Below are 13,554 nucleotides of genomic sequence, written 5' to 3' on the forward strand. Positions count from 1 at the left end.
AGTTCCCAGGGTGAAAATTATATTAACAAAGAATTAGTAATAAAGCTGAATAAATGTAATGAGATGTGAAAGAGAGTGCGTAGCACATTTTTTTTTCTGTCTTTCATAATTAGGCCCTGAAAGAAATGGAAATTCAGACAAAACACCTTCCTCATTACCAATTTAAATATTACAAGTTAAAATGTGTTGTTATTGGACAGCTGATTGTTTTGGTTTTTTATTCAATGGTAAAGATGCTGCCTTTGGTTCAGGTTGCTGTTTTAGATGAAAGAATTTTGCAGAATGGTTTTGGCTGGTTTTCTTTTCAGCTGAGATAAAATTTCAAATTTTCTCTCTGCCAGATTCTCCCCTTTCTTTCTTGGCTGACATGATAGTTAACCAAACTCTGCTGACAGTCTGTGCACTACAGGGGTGGCCCAGAATCATCTTTTGTTATTCTCACAAGCCATTTATCATATTTATTAAATCACATAGATTCCTACCATAAGTTGGAAAAACAGTATGTGCTTAATTTGGACCAATTAATTCCACAACAAATACACTCTCTCTTGGCCTCTTTTATAAACCAGAACATCAAACAGCTGTTCTCTCATCCCAGAAAAACTAGTATGTAACATTTTTAGTCAGCTTTTACTAGTGAGTATTGGATGAAACAAGATAGCAGACACAGAGATCTATTTCAACCAGTAAATCCTGGTAATTTATTAATGACTCAAAGCATATAAAAGTAACTCTATTTCTGATGTTTTTATTTCTGAATTTTAATCTTCAGGGTAAGAGTCAGTAATGTCCAGTTCCTTTCTATGTCTCAGTGCTACGTTACAGAGCATAAAAATCCTTTCTAATACCAAAATATTACATGCTTCTGTTTGAAAACCAAAATATGCAAAACAACGCTGTGCTCTGAGGGCAGTTTCAAAGCTCCAGCATGGGCTCCAGAACAAAAGCTATCCTTGCACTGCCTGCTATGGCTGTCCAGTCATCCCACATTTGCCATGGCATGAACACCTATCCTGAGGATCTCCCTCTTATTTATCTCCTGGGGGGTTTTGTCAGAGGCTGAGGAAGCCAGGTGACACTGCGTGTTTGCAGATTATCCAGAGAGAAATACACACATAGGCCTGATGAGAATTTGGAGATGAGGAAAGGTTAGAGGAGCATCGAGTATGTCATGAGTTGGACCCTGTGTGATGTGCCCTGTGAGGGCTTCAGGGGCTCCACTCAGAAGCTTTGTCTGTTTTTTCTCTCTGTGTCTCTCTCTGGTTCCTGCCCTGTGATTAGAGGAGGTGACACAGGTCTGGGAGTGGCACCATCAGCATCTGTGGATTGCTGGCAACTGGTGCAGCTTTGAGCTGATGTGACTTCAAGTTGCCCCTGATCACAGACTGATGCAGATGTGCTTCCAAAACACATGGGTGGAGCAGTGGCTGTGGATTTGCTGGGCTGCTGCCTTAGTGACTGTCTTGTCATTTTGAAAATGAAATGCTGTGCAAAGCCTTGAACTTAGAAAGATAAAGGTTTAGCCAGCTACTGCAGAGCCTGTAGGAACAAGTGGAAGTAGCCTTTCCAATGTTTGCTTTGAATTGCTTTTAGGTTCAGCTTTTTTGTTTTTACAATCTCCAAGAGCAAAGACTATCTGAAAGTGGCTCTAGGGTGTGTGTGAATGGTCTACAAAGGTGGGGCAGTCAGAAATATGGTTCACAACACCTCTTTTTTCATGCTGGCTGAGAGAGACAGGCCTGCAAAAATGGGACTGACAGGGATCCAGGGATGTGCAGGGATTACTCAGGGCTGCCTCTCCCTACAGGTGAGGAGGCAGCAAAACAGGACATGGCACTCCCAGGTCCATGCCCTGACTGTCAGAATGTGATTGGATCTATTGATCATGGTGTAAAACACTGATGCTGCCTTTGTATTGGAGTTTGATAATGGTTTGGTGCTCTAAAATTTTGCCAGTACTCTGGCAGCTTTTATTGTCAAACAATTGAGGTGTCAGAGGTGCTGCTTAGTTTGATGGCTTGGAAAGGGCAACAAAACCTCATATTTGAGGATTTCTTCCTCACTGGTAAACCAGGAGGAACCTGGAATGGGTTTAACTCAACTCTATGATCTCTTTGTACTGTTTGTTCTATTTCTGCTTGTGAAATCTGGCATCTAGATTGCTTACAGAGATCTTTGTTGCTTACAGAGATCTTTGTTGCAATGAGCCTTTATCCATTTTGTCCAAAAGCCTGGTCTGCTTTTGTTCTCCCAAGCCTTTTCTTCTAGTGCCCTTCCCATTTTCCTTTGGTGTTCACCACCACAATTTCTTTAGTAAACCCCAAAGTAGCTTGAGGCAAAACTGACACGCAGTAAATAAGAATCCTCACCTTGTCTCTTCTGTCTTCTGAAAAATAAAATAATATAATACAGGAGAAACAGTTCTTCCCCCAGTGCAATTTCTACAGACTTTTTCCATGAAATATATCTTTCAGCAGTCACCTGATCTCTGTGCAGGGACATAGGCAGAGCACCTGAGTTTGGGAATCAAACCTGGATTTATGGAAAAGCAGGCAGACCAAGTAAATGGCTTTGTAACAGGATTAAGTCAAACAATTACTATCTGATGACTAGAAACAAATTTGAGATTAATGCAAAGTGTTAATATTTTATGTTGCTTACTTTTTTGTCCTTTATTTCTGATAAGATGTGTCAAAAACTAAAAGCTTCATATACACCATAAACTGCATTTCTTCACTTCTGTGTCTGTGGTTGATTAAGCTTAATATAGATCTATAATATTTTTTTCTGGATTAATTTCTGCCAATTCTTTAGAGGGAAATAAATAAGTGGCCTTTGCCTAGCTAATCTTAGCTCTGTTCTCTTCAAAATAGGGTTATCTTATTTTTCATGGAATAAAGGTAATATACACAATATATATAGAATTACATAACTGAAAGATTATAATTATTTGTGTAACTTTAGTTTGTTTTGAAATATCAGTTTTATGAGTTTTAAGCTAATGCAGCATTTACCATTTTATTTTAAATTCATTTATTTGAGCACAGAGTATTTTCAGAGCCAACTTTTAGACTCATCTTGTCGATTGCTAATGCACTAATTTTTTTTTATTTCTCCATTTATTTAATTTTTTTACTGTGATAAAATGTTTGTTGACATCAAATTAATTTAAAATCATAAATTTTTGAGGCCAAATTTTGCCTACAATCAAGAATGCATGTGTCAATATTGAATAGTTTCATAGTTGTTGATAGTATGCATTAACTGTATACAAACTTGCTGTTAAATTGTTGTTTTTAAAGGCTGATCACAGGTGAGGAAAATTTGATAGCGAGAGCACTGGCTTTTTCCCAAGTACTTTGCCTGAACATGAAAATCCATTATTTGATGTTTATTTTGTTAAGGTAATCTGACTTCTTGTTACAAAATTCTCCTTGGAAAAAGGTAGTCTCTTTCAGCTCTTGGCTGTTGGTCTGGAGCAAGGGAACAGCAGGATAAAGGAGTGGAAGATAAGGACATAACCTGCTCTTGCTGGATTTCTCAAAATTTCTTGTGAAAATTATGCCATGTAGAGAGAAAGGGTTTGTATGGATTTTCCTCTGGTGTGGTTAGGACAAGGCTTTGTTGGATGTTACTGGCAGAGGGATTAGGAATTTAAGATTATTTTAATGGCCACAGCAGGTGCGTGTTCTTCCCTTTTCTTGAAACTTGTATGAGAGGGAGAAGCTCCAGCACAGACACTGCATCAGCAAAGAGAATATGTGGGGTAATCCAACAGCTACAGCTGTGCACCAACAGAACAAATAAAGGATTTGGAAAGTTACCCAGTTCTAAAAAAATTGAGTATTTACCATCACAGGACTTTCATAGTTATTTTTCATGGCAAACGTTACTTCTTGAGCATCATCATATTTTATGAAAACTTTTATTAGCATTTCCGAATGACCTTACCCCCATTGTGTTTTTATCAGTCCCAAGAGCCATAACCTTTTTAAAATATTTTTTATCATTACAAACACAATAAAGTAAGCTGTCTTGCACATAGATTTGTAGATCTCATTAGAGATACTTTTAAAAAAGGTACTCCATCTCTTGGGAAGATAATGACAAGTAGTAATCTTGGCATGCAAAGTTTTCAGACAGGAACAGTTTGTTGAAATAGATTGTTTAATCTTTCCAGAATTGTTTTGGAGTGGATGTACTTTTTAATTGCACTTTTGCACGGCATTGTGACTTGAGTGGGGGAAGGGGCAACTGAAAACAAATGCTGTGGCAATATCAGCTGGATGGTATTCCAGGTGAAAAAATAGCCAAGTATTTGCTTAAGATTTCAAGTGTTATCAAAGTCAAACAAGAAAAATGGCAGTTTTAAAACTCATTAAAGTTAACATTTGTCTGTATTGTAAATGAGGTATATTCCCTAGGGTAGTTAACAGCTTTGGTGGCACAAGATGGGGATAATTTTTCAGATGTCCTGTTTCCAGTGGGGCAGTGTCCTAAGGCTTTCCTTTAAATGGCCTTTTTATGCAGTAGGATAATGGGCAGTTTGTGCATTGCTAAATCAGCCCTGTTTTGTTAGGAATGTTACAGTCAGAGAGCTCACAATTTGTCAGAGGAAATGCAGAACATCTCTACAGGAGTCTGTTTAAGAGGACATCATTTCTCGATAAGCTCTTGCTTAGGTCAACATGCAGCACTGCTCTTACACTATTCCCCTGTTGCTTCTGCCACACGGGAATGCTCTGATTTATTAGGATTGCACAAGTCATGTCCTCCGCCTGACTGAAGCCACAATGTGGAGATTTTCTCTTCCCTCCCCCATTTCAAAAGCAAATGTAAAGGGTTGCTTTAAAGGCGTCTTAAAGTATTTCTGAGGGGGCCTTTTCAATGAAAGGAGATACCTGCATGCTGCACAGGATAGCTCTGGTACAGCTGCATGTTATAAATGCATCAGGACTACCATCCTTTCAAAGTGTGCTGGTTGAGAGGGTTGCCTGTATGACAATCATCAAACTACTGTAAAATGTTTGTGATGATGTGTAAAGGCAGAACAAGAAGATTATGGACCCAGTGAATGTGATACAAAAACATCCAGTGACTAATGGCATTAGAGTTTTTTTTTTACCAGAGTGTACAAACCCCCCCAAAATAATCAGAAAAATACAGAAATCAAAGTGAGTTTCAGTGGTGGGTACTTCAAATTTATGTCCTCTCAACTTTTTAATTACATTTAAAATTGTGGAGACACTTCTCCTGTGGTACTGGCTTAATGAACAGTGATGCCTTAGTCAAATTTGTTTTAAAAACTGTGTGTTATTCAGTGTTGTGTTAATTTCCCGTTTGATAAAGGTGCTAATACTCTGTCATTCAGGCTGCTATTACTAAGAAATTTTTGGTTTGTTTTAGCATTGTGATATTTTAAACTCAATGCAGCCAAGGACATTTTTAATGAAAAGAAAAAAAGCGATGAAAAGCCTTAGTAATTTTGTGTTTGATGCCAATTGTAATATGAGAAGTGCAGAAAATATTTTGAAGGGGTCAAAGCTATTCATCTTTATTGTTTTTCTTTTTTTTCTCCTGTAACACAGAATTTAACTGTCTGCAGGCATTTAAGCCCAGAATACTCTACCCTCTCTGCAAAGAGATAAAACATTAGAGTTTCTCTTAAAAGACAACTTGGGTGGCTGTGAATAACCTTCCCTGGAACTGAAGTAACTATATTATTCTGATTCACAGGGGCTCATTCCTTATGGTTTCTTTCCCCCACTTTTCAAACTGCTGTTTAGCATCCTTACTTCACCTCTGCCTTTCTCTTTGTAGATCTTCCAAAGATGCTCAGGGGTAGGAAGATTTTTTCTTTTTTTTTTTTTTTTTTTTTTTTTTAATATGTGAGTGGAAGTTTGTGTAGGCTTCATGGATTTGCATGAGCCATAAAAAGACCTTTCCTTCTTTGTAACACTTTATGGTTGATTCTTCAAGGTCTGGAATGATCAAACAAAGCAGGGGAGGTAGTCTTGGAGTTGGTAGCAAGGCAAAACAACGAAGAATCACTCAATGTGACTTGTTCTATCTGCTGTCTGCAAAGAAACATTTCTGCAAGTGATGCCACTGCTGAAGCTGAAAATCCTGGAGGGCATCAGTTCGTGAGATGGGGACAGGAGCAGGAGAGCAGGCAATCTGTGAGCACTCTGCTTGGGCAGAGGGCAGGGCTGGGGAGGGGATGCTGCCCCATGGGATGTTCCTGAGTGGGTATTTCCAAACCAGGACTGTGTGCAATGATTCACAGCAGAAATACCTTCTGCTGGCACTGCAGAGTGGTGTGGCTGCACTTCACTTTGATATATAGATATCTAAATCAGTATGATTAGACTGTGCAAATTAAATTGATGTAACATCATATAAATATTACCCGGAGAAGAAAGAATTTGATTATCAGAAATACTGGATACTTGCAAAGTTCAGCTGCCTAAGGATTCCTTTGAAAAAATTGAGTCTTTGGTGTTGAGCCTTTGCTTAGCCAATGACAAAGAATTGGTTTTTAAGATATAGAACAAGGAAAAAAAAGAACTTATAAGAAATTATGAGAAGTAGAGACAAAATCTCAAAATAATATTTAGATTCAGGACAATTCTGTGAAATAGAATAAGAACATATAGCAAATATCCAGAGTAAAATTAATTTTATAAAGTAATTGTAGCATTTTTGTGTGAGTGTTACATGAGCACGTAGGAAATTTATATTATCTTAGGAAACTTCTCACTTTGAAGTCATTGCTTGACATTCAGTTATTTTTAGTTTACTGTCACATACAAAATTATTCTGGTAGCCACTATTAATTTTCTAGAGTATTAGAAAGAGCACTGTTTGCAATCCTTACCAAAAACCTTAAAGGAAAGAAAAAGTACAAGTACTTAGTTTCCCCCAGAAATCACTTCTCGATGCTGCAGTTAGGGAACTAACATTTTTTTATACCATCAACTTCTGTAACATCATGGTTTCCGTTAAGAGTATTTAGGGTTTTTTAGTGTGGTTTTTTTTGTTTGTTTGTTTTTGTTTTTTTGGTTTTTTTGCCTGTATTTTTGGTATGGAAATGATTCAGATTACTCTTAGGTAATTACTCTTACATACTTTTACCTCTTACATCAAGGTAAAAGATACAGACTTACCTCGTTTAAAATGAATTAATGAATTGTTAACTCTGGAGCCTAATGATGATATTAAATTGACACAATCATTTTTATGTCATATCATGTCCTTTTTGCAGAATCAGCCAGGTACTTTAGTATCTATTCTTTAATAATGCATCTCAGCCTCCAGGAATTGTGAAAGACAAATATCATCCTTGTCTTCAGAAATTCAGTGAGACTAAATCTTTTATTGAGAATTTTTTGGGAGCCCCCTTTTTACATTGCTTGAGTAGATGATCCTCCTTTTAAGGACAATATAAGCTGAAAATAATACAGATTTCACAAGCAATAGCAAAATATGCCTCCTATTGCATGCTTATTTCATCTTTTAGGACGTGTTTAATGAATTTTGGCAATCTTTCAGATTTACTATGCCTTCTTTCCTGAATATATTAGTGGGCCTTAAAGTATCTTTTCTATGCCCAAAAGACATTGGATACAAGCAAAGGAGCAGTAGAAGTGCTGTTACTGGAGGTGACATGAGCTTTACCTGCTGTGAATGCAAGTTGAAATCCGGGCTGTTGAAAGAGTCTGGTCAGTGATGTGGAGCAGCTTTAGGTGACAGAGCTCAGCTGTGGAGCCTCCACAAAATGTGCTCTATGTTCAGACTCAATGCATTGCAGAAAGTGTAGAGAGGGACTCTAGAAGACATCTTAGATCCACACAGAGAGAAATGACAAGTGTTAATGCCCAAATAATTTAATTTCAGAGGAACAGCCCATCTGTACAACTTGGGAAACCCTAAATATACACAGAATATTTAAGTATTCTGCTTTAATAAAAATAGTAACAAAAGAGATGAATGTGTAAAAAAAGTTTAAGTCGGTTTAACAGCACTGGAAGTAAAGCTGAAAAAAGAAATGGGCAAGCAGAAGGTGCCGGATCACTCGTGAATTAAGTGTACATTCCCCCATGAGTGGCGTAAACATTTTTTTTAAATTTTGTTTTCGGTTGCATACAGTATAAAGTATTCTCTTGAGCACACGAGGATCATTGTGCTCAGGCACTGATGCTGAGCCCAGGGAGAAGAGGCAGAGCCATTCATTCCTGTGCTCCTGCCTGACCTTGTATTCTCTGCACTGCTGGTTGGGCAGCTCCAATGCTGCCAGCAGCGCCGGCGGCTTCGCTGAGCTGGAGGGGGCAGGGGGGAAGAAATCCAGCACGGAGCTCTTCTGCTGCCTTTTTGCTCCTGACACACCCCATATGCTGAGATGGTGGGTGGCAGTAGGAGAGCTGGCACGTTAGCAGCACTGTGTTCCCCGTGCCAGGGGAGTAATCTGTTGGCTGGTTAAATCTCATTTCTGATTCATCTCTACTTCCTGAGCAGCACTAAGAGGCGAGATCCTCACAGAAAGCCCAGCTCTTGGCGTGTGTGATAGTGCAGTCTAGAGGAGACTCTGAACCGTGTGCCTTGAAACTCTGCTTTAAATACTGATTTTAATTTATTTAGAATAACCCCCAAACTCTAGACTTTCTAGAACTGCTGTGCGGTAGCAATTTTTATGGAAATAATAGAGCTGTTTTCCCTTGTTGGGTTTTTAGATATGCACATGCATGGGAAAATTCACTACACCAGAAGATTCAAGTAGGCAAATCAAAGCAGAAACAAAAAAACTTATTTTCTCTGTTAATAACATTGCTTGTTAAACAGAAGTTGGCATAGAATCCTGGTGTGAAATTGCCAAGAAAAGATTGTTAATTTGGCATAAGCTTTAAGTCGTTTCATTCAGTATCACATGAAAATGAGTAGAATTATACGTGTGTTTGTACTGTGCCCTGCTAGTGAAAAGGAGGATTTGCAGCACAAGGAAAATAGGTGTGCACCATCAGGGGGAGTTCATGTTTGTTTGACAACCCCAGGACTTGGCAAACAAATGCAGCAAACTTGGAGGCGAGCAGCAGAGAAAACATCCTGCAATGTTTTGCTGGAAGAAGCAAAATAGAGCCGAATCAATCATCTTTTCAATGAGAGTTTGAGGTGACTTGGGCCCTGCTCTCAGCTCTGCAGAGAACTTGCTGCCTTTCTCTCCTGCGTGCAGAAGACTTTCCTTCCTGCAGGATTGGAGCAGGGCTCCTCTTTTACAGCTGAGCCCTCCATCTGCTGGGGCTGATTTGCCCTCTCTGGAGTTACAGAGGCTGCTGCAAAGGGAGTGGTCCTCCTTGCCTTGGGGCAATCATGTCTGTTCCTCATGCATCAAACTGTTCCTGTCAGCTTTAACAGTCAGCTCAACAAAGCTGCAAAGCTGGAGGAACGGGGGGGGGAACACCCTTCAACAGCAGAGTTATTAATTGAATTTTTGCCTTATTGTAATGTTGTAAGTATCTAGAGGAATTTGTCTTCTTTTTTTTTGTCTAAATATCTAAATTTTCCTTTATTTGTGTCTGTCCATGGATGAAGCAGAACCTCACTGGCAATAGTGCAGTTTCTGCTCAGTTCATCTTGAATGTGTACAAGATTTGTTCTTTTCGCCCACCTTTTATATGAGGGGCCAAGCCAGAGTAATACCAGAAAAAAAGAATGGAATGAAATCCTGATTGCACTGAAATCAGTTTGATTATTCAGTGCTGGTTTTGTTTGGACTAGGATTTTAGCTGAAGTTAGCTGTATGTAGGATCTTTTTTGTAATGGATTCCTGGTGCTGAAATATCTTCACACCTGGAATAAGACTACTGATAGTAGAGGAGTTCGCAGCAGCATTCAACAGATGGCAAAAATAAAAGCCATCCAAATTAAAATAAAAAAATAAAAGGGCCGCCATACTCATCTCCAGTATTGTTCCTGATGTGACAGGTCTTTGGTCTGCAGAGCAGTGAAGTAGTTCTGCAAAGGCACCTCTGGTTTTGGGGGAAATCTCTTCCTCATGCAGGTCCTTGCTGTTGGGTGCTTCCATTCTCCTGCATTGTTGGCCCCCTTGCTTCTGTGTGGGCTGGTGGAGGAGCTTTTGGCTGTGGGCTGGGCATCCACTGCAGGCTGAGCTTGGAATGAGCTAATTCCTTCTCAGCCTGATGTTGTGCAGCCTTCTCACCACCTCCTGCAGGGCCCTTCCCTGGCTCACCTTCTGCAGGCAAAGAAAGGTCCAGGCTCTTCCTGCACCCTCTCCCTTCAACATCTCGCTGGGAGCATTGGCCACTGCCAGAGTGAATGGCTCTTAAATGGTACTGCACTTGAATTATTCTTAGTTCACAATCAAACATATTAAATTTAAAAATAAATATCCTCCTTTGATAATGAAGTGGAGCAGCTGCAGAACAAATTTTTGTTTTGTCACATGTGTGACAACTGGTGGTGGAAAAGCAGAGGGGAGAATTGGAAATGATAGTCTCCTTAAACCACTCCAAAAGGATTTATTTAACAACATCAGTCAGAGCCAGAAAGTGGAGCTGTAAGAGCTGTGGTTTTGTGTAAGAGCTGTTGCTTTTTCCTCAAGTGTTTGAAACACAAGGATACTGAAGTCTTGTTTGGGATAAAGAGAAATCAACAGCTTGTGGCAAAAGTGTTCTGAAGATACAAAGAAGTACTAAGTCTTTTTGTTTAATATTTAAATTATTTTTGAGGAGAGAAGTAGTACAGCAAAGGCAGATGGTATATTTGAACCTAATTTTGTGTTAGGAATGCTTTTTGGTACCTTCCTGCAGACTGGCATATGTAGCATCCAGGCTAGAAGTACAAAGTGAGCTAATAGAATTGTTTAGGAGAGACTTGTGCTTGCCTTTTCTGTGTGTGGGTTGGGCTGAGATTCCCTATCTGCTTTATTTTGTTCATTTCCTTGTTCTGTGCTGCACAGAGCGAGAGCAGTGAGTTATCAGGCACAGGACTGAAGGGGAAGATGAAGATAGCCTTCTTGTCCCACAAGAAGTGGGAGGTGAAGCAGCAGAGACAGGAAGACTGATTTGGGAAGATAAGGCAGTAGTTTACAACATGGGGGACAGGAGAGCTCCTTAGAGGTAAAAGAACTGACAAAGTTTCACAGCAGGCACTAGTGGGAGATGAGGCTCCAAGGGAAGCATCATGCCAGGAGAGAAACAAGCTCTCATTGATCACATCGTGCCGGGGTGTCTCCATGAACGCACTGTCTAGGAAACCATTAACCGTGCTGAGGAGGAATACGAGATCTGACAACTTTTTGTTTTGTTTTAAGAGGTGGACATTAAAAATACATCTAACATATGGGGCACAAAGAATCTAAATAATGTTATTAAACTTCTGGTGGATGTGAATCTCTAGGGATGTTTACGTATGCTTTTGAAGAAAACTGAAAAACATTAGATTTTGCATTTCCAGGCTTAATTCATCACTTTATTTTGTTCTGTTTAAAGAAATCTATGCAGAATTATTAAGTTTCTCAAAATAAGCCCAAAATAAGGATGGAGTTTTATAAACATTTTACATATTTGTGTTTAATTTGTTGAAAATAGGATAAAATCTGCTCTCATTTGGCATCCCGAATACAAATATTAGGAACCCGATCCCCTGATGCAGTATAATTTTTAACAGTACAATTTAACAGTCTTCCAAAAGATATTGTGCACACTTTTACAATAAGGATTATTTTTTCTTTACTATAGAAAAATAATTCACGTCTTTGTTTTGTATCTTACAAACCAAACTGTTGTGTGTTGGCTTTTGTGCACATCTGCATTCACTGCAGAAAAAAAAATTCCACCAACAGTGTTTGATTTGGAAATATCTTTATTTAGCTGGCTCAAAAAATTAGGTTAGGAGATCGCAGTGCATGGAGGGCCTTTTACCTCTAAAATATAAACCTTCTATCTCCCAGTGCAGGAGTGTTAAGTGCAGAGCTTTTAAGTTGAGAAAATATGCAGTTCATGTGAAAGGTTTGATAGCACTATATACCCACCAAAAGCTTAAATGTGCCTGACTGGTTTTATGGAGGACAGTAAATTAGTCTTTCCCTTACCTCTGACAGGTGAGCAGCAGTTCTTGCATGACCAGTGGCTCTCACCACACGTCGCTACCACACAGGTGAGGCTTTCCCTTTCAAAATGATGACTTGAAAGAAAAACAAGATGTCTTTGCTGGTTATAAATTTAACTCTTCTATGATTAGTCTGGGCCAATTAGGACACCCCTGGGGTTCAGACTATGGCTCAAGTACAAGCTTGAAAGCCCGATTAGCTGAGGTCTCTTGATACTTGTTCTTGGTAGTAAATGCTGGCACATATAGTATTGATTTTCATTTAGATATCTTAATGTTTCCAGACAATCCTAGCAGATGTGGGCTGAACTCAGATCTACGAGAGTGCTGGGCTGCAATCTGCAAGCATTTTTCTTGCCATTTTGTTTCATTTTTCCTAAACTTAACTGATTTGGAATCAGGAGATATAAATGAAAAATGCAGAGTTTGCCTATCAATCATGGCATGTACAAACATTGCTACTGCCCTTTTCTAACATCCTATTACCACTGGGTAGTTGGCTAGTCAAACAGGAATAAAAATTACACTGCAAACATCATAAGTTAGGCTTGATTTGTTGAGCAAGAAGCCTGACAATTCTGCAAGAGTTATATACCTCAGCCTCGCTGAAAATCAGCCTTGTTATGGCTCTGGTACGTCTATAAAGATTGTTCATTTCATATAAAACAGCTACCTGCACTGAAAGGCCTGAAAGGAAGAATGATGCTGGTTATAAATATAGAGGAAAATCTATTTGTCTGCCCCTTCGTGCTGTTAGCGAGTCACACGACGCAGCCCGGCCGCGGCTCCTCGGCAGCAGGGGGAGTTTGCCATGGCCACCTTCGCTTTCATCTGCTGGCCTGGGCTGAAGCACATCATCTCTCTTTGTCATATGAGATAAAGCAATGAAGTGTGACCAGTGCCACTGCATTGCACTCTGCCCACCAGGAGCACGTTAATGATAATGAAAAACTATACTGCACTGCATTTAAACTAAATGTGAGCGTAAGGCTGTCTGTCGGCAGACTGGTAGAACAGTTAATGTCATAAAAGATAAATAGAAATTATTAGAATTGGCTTGGAAGGGATTTTTTATAGAGCAGGGTTGTATTCCTTTAAAGTAATACATTATCACACTGTTAAATCTAATTTCAGACTACTGGGCAATTAAAATGATTAACATTATTTACTCATATAGTTCGATTCATTAAGGTTTTAAACACCCTTTACACACTATTTATGTTGAAAATAGAGAAATAATGTGTTAAAATGTCTTGGATCATTAATCATTCAAATTTGCTGCATAACTGCTTTCTCAAAACCTTAGCACCACACTGAATATTTACAAACCTCAGAGGCATTTTTAAAGGATGAGCAAAATCAAATTCCACCCACCTCTGATCTGTCCAACAGACGTTTGGTAGTTTCCAAGCCTATTGTGTCTGCAAGAAA

General features: G+C 39.1%; 1 long non-coding RNA gene across 3 annotated transcripts in view; it reads left to right on the forward strand.

Annotated features, from left to right (window-relative positions):
* Positions 1 to 13,554, forward strand: part of LOC116184058 (uncharacterized) — a 232,749-nt gene that overhangs the window by 174,350 nt on the left and 44,845 nt on the right. For 2 of the 3 annotated variants that reach the window (XR_014957823.1, XR_014957824.1), the window contains one exon: positions 12,116 to 12,171. The exons of the other annotated variant lie outside the window; for it this stretch is intronic. This is a non-coding gene — a long non-coding RNA (uncharacterized LOC116184058). The remainder of the gene's footprint in view (positions 1 to 12,115; positions 12,172 to 13,554) is intronic. 3 annotated transcript variants of the gene reach the window in all.

Source organism: Lonchura striata, chromosome 11, assembly GCF_050655825.1.
Source record: "Lonchura striata isolate lonStrDom1 chromosome 11, ASM5065582v1, whole genome shotgun sequence".
Classification (NCBI taxonomy): domain Eukaryota; kingdom Metazoa; phylum Chordata; class Aves; order Passeriformes; family Estrildidae; genus Lonchura; species Lonchura striata.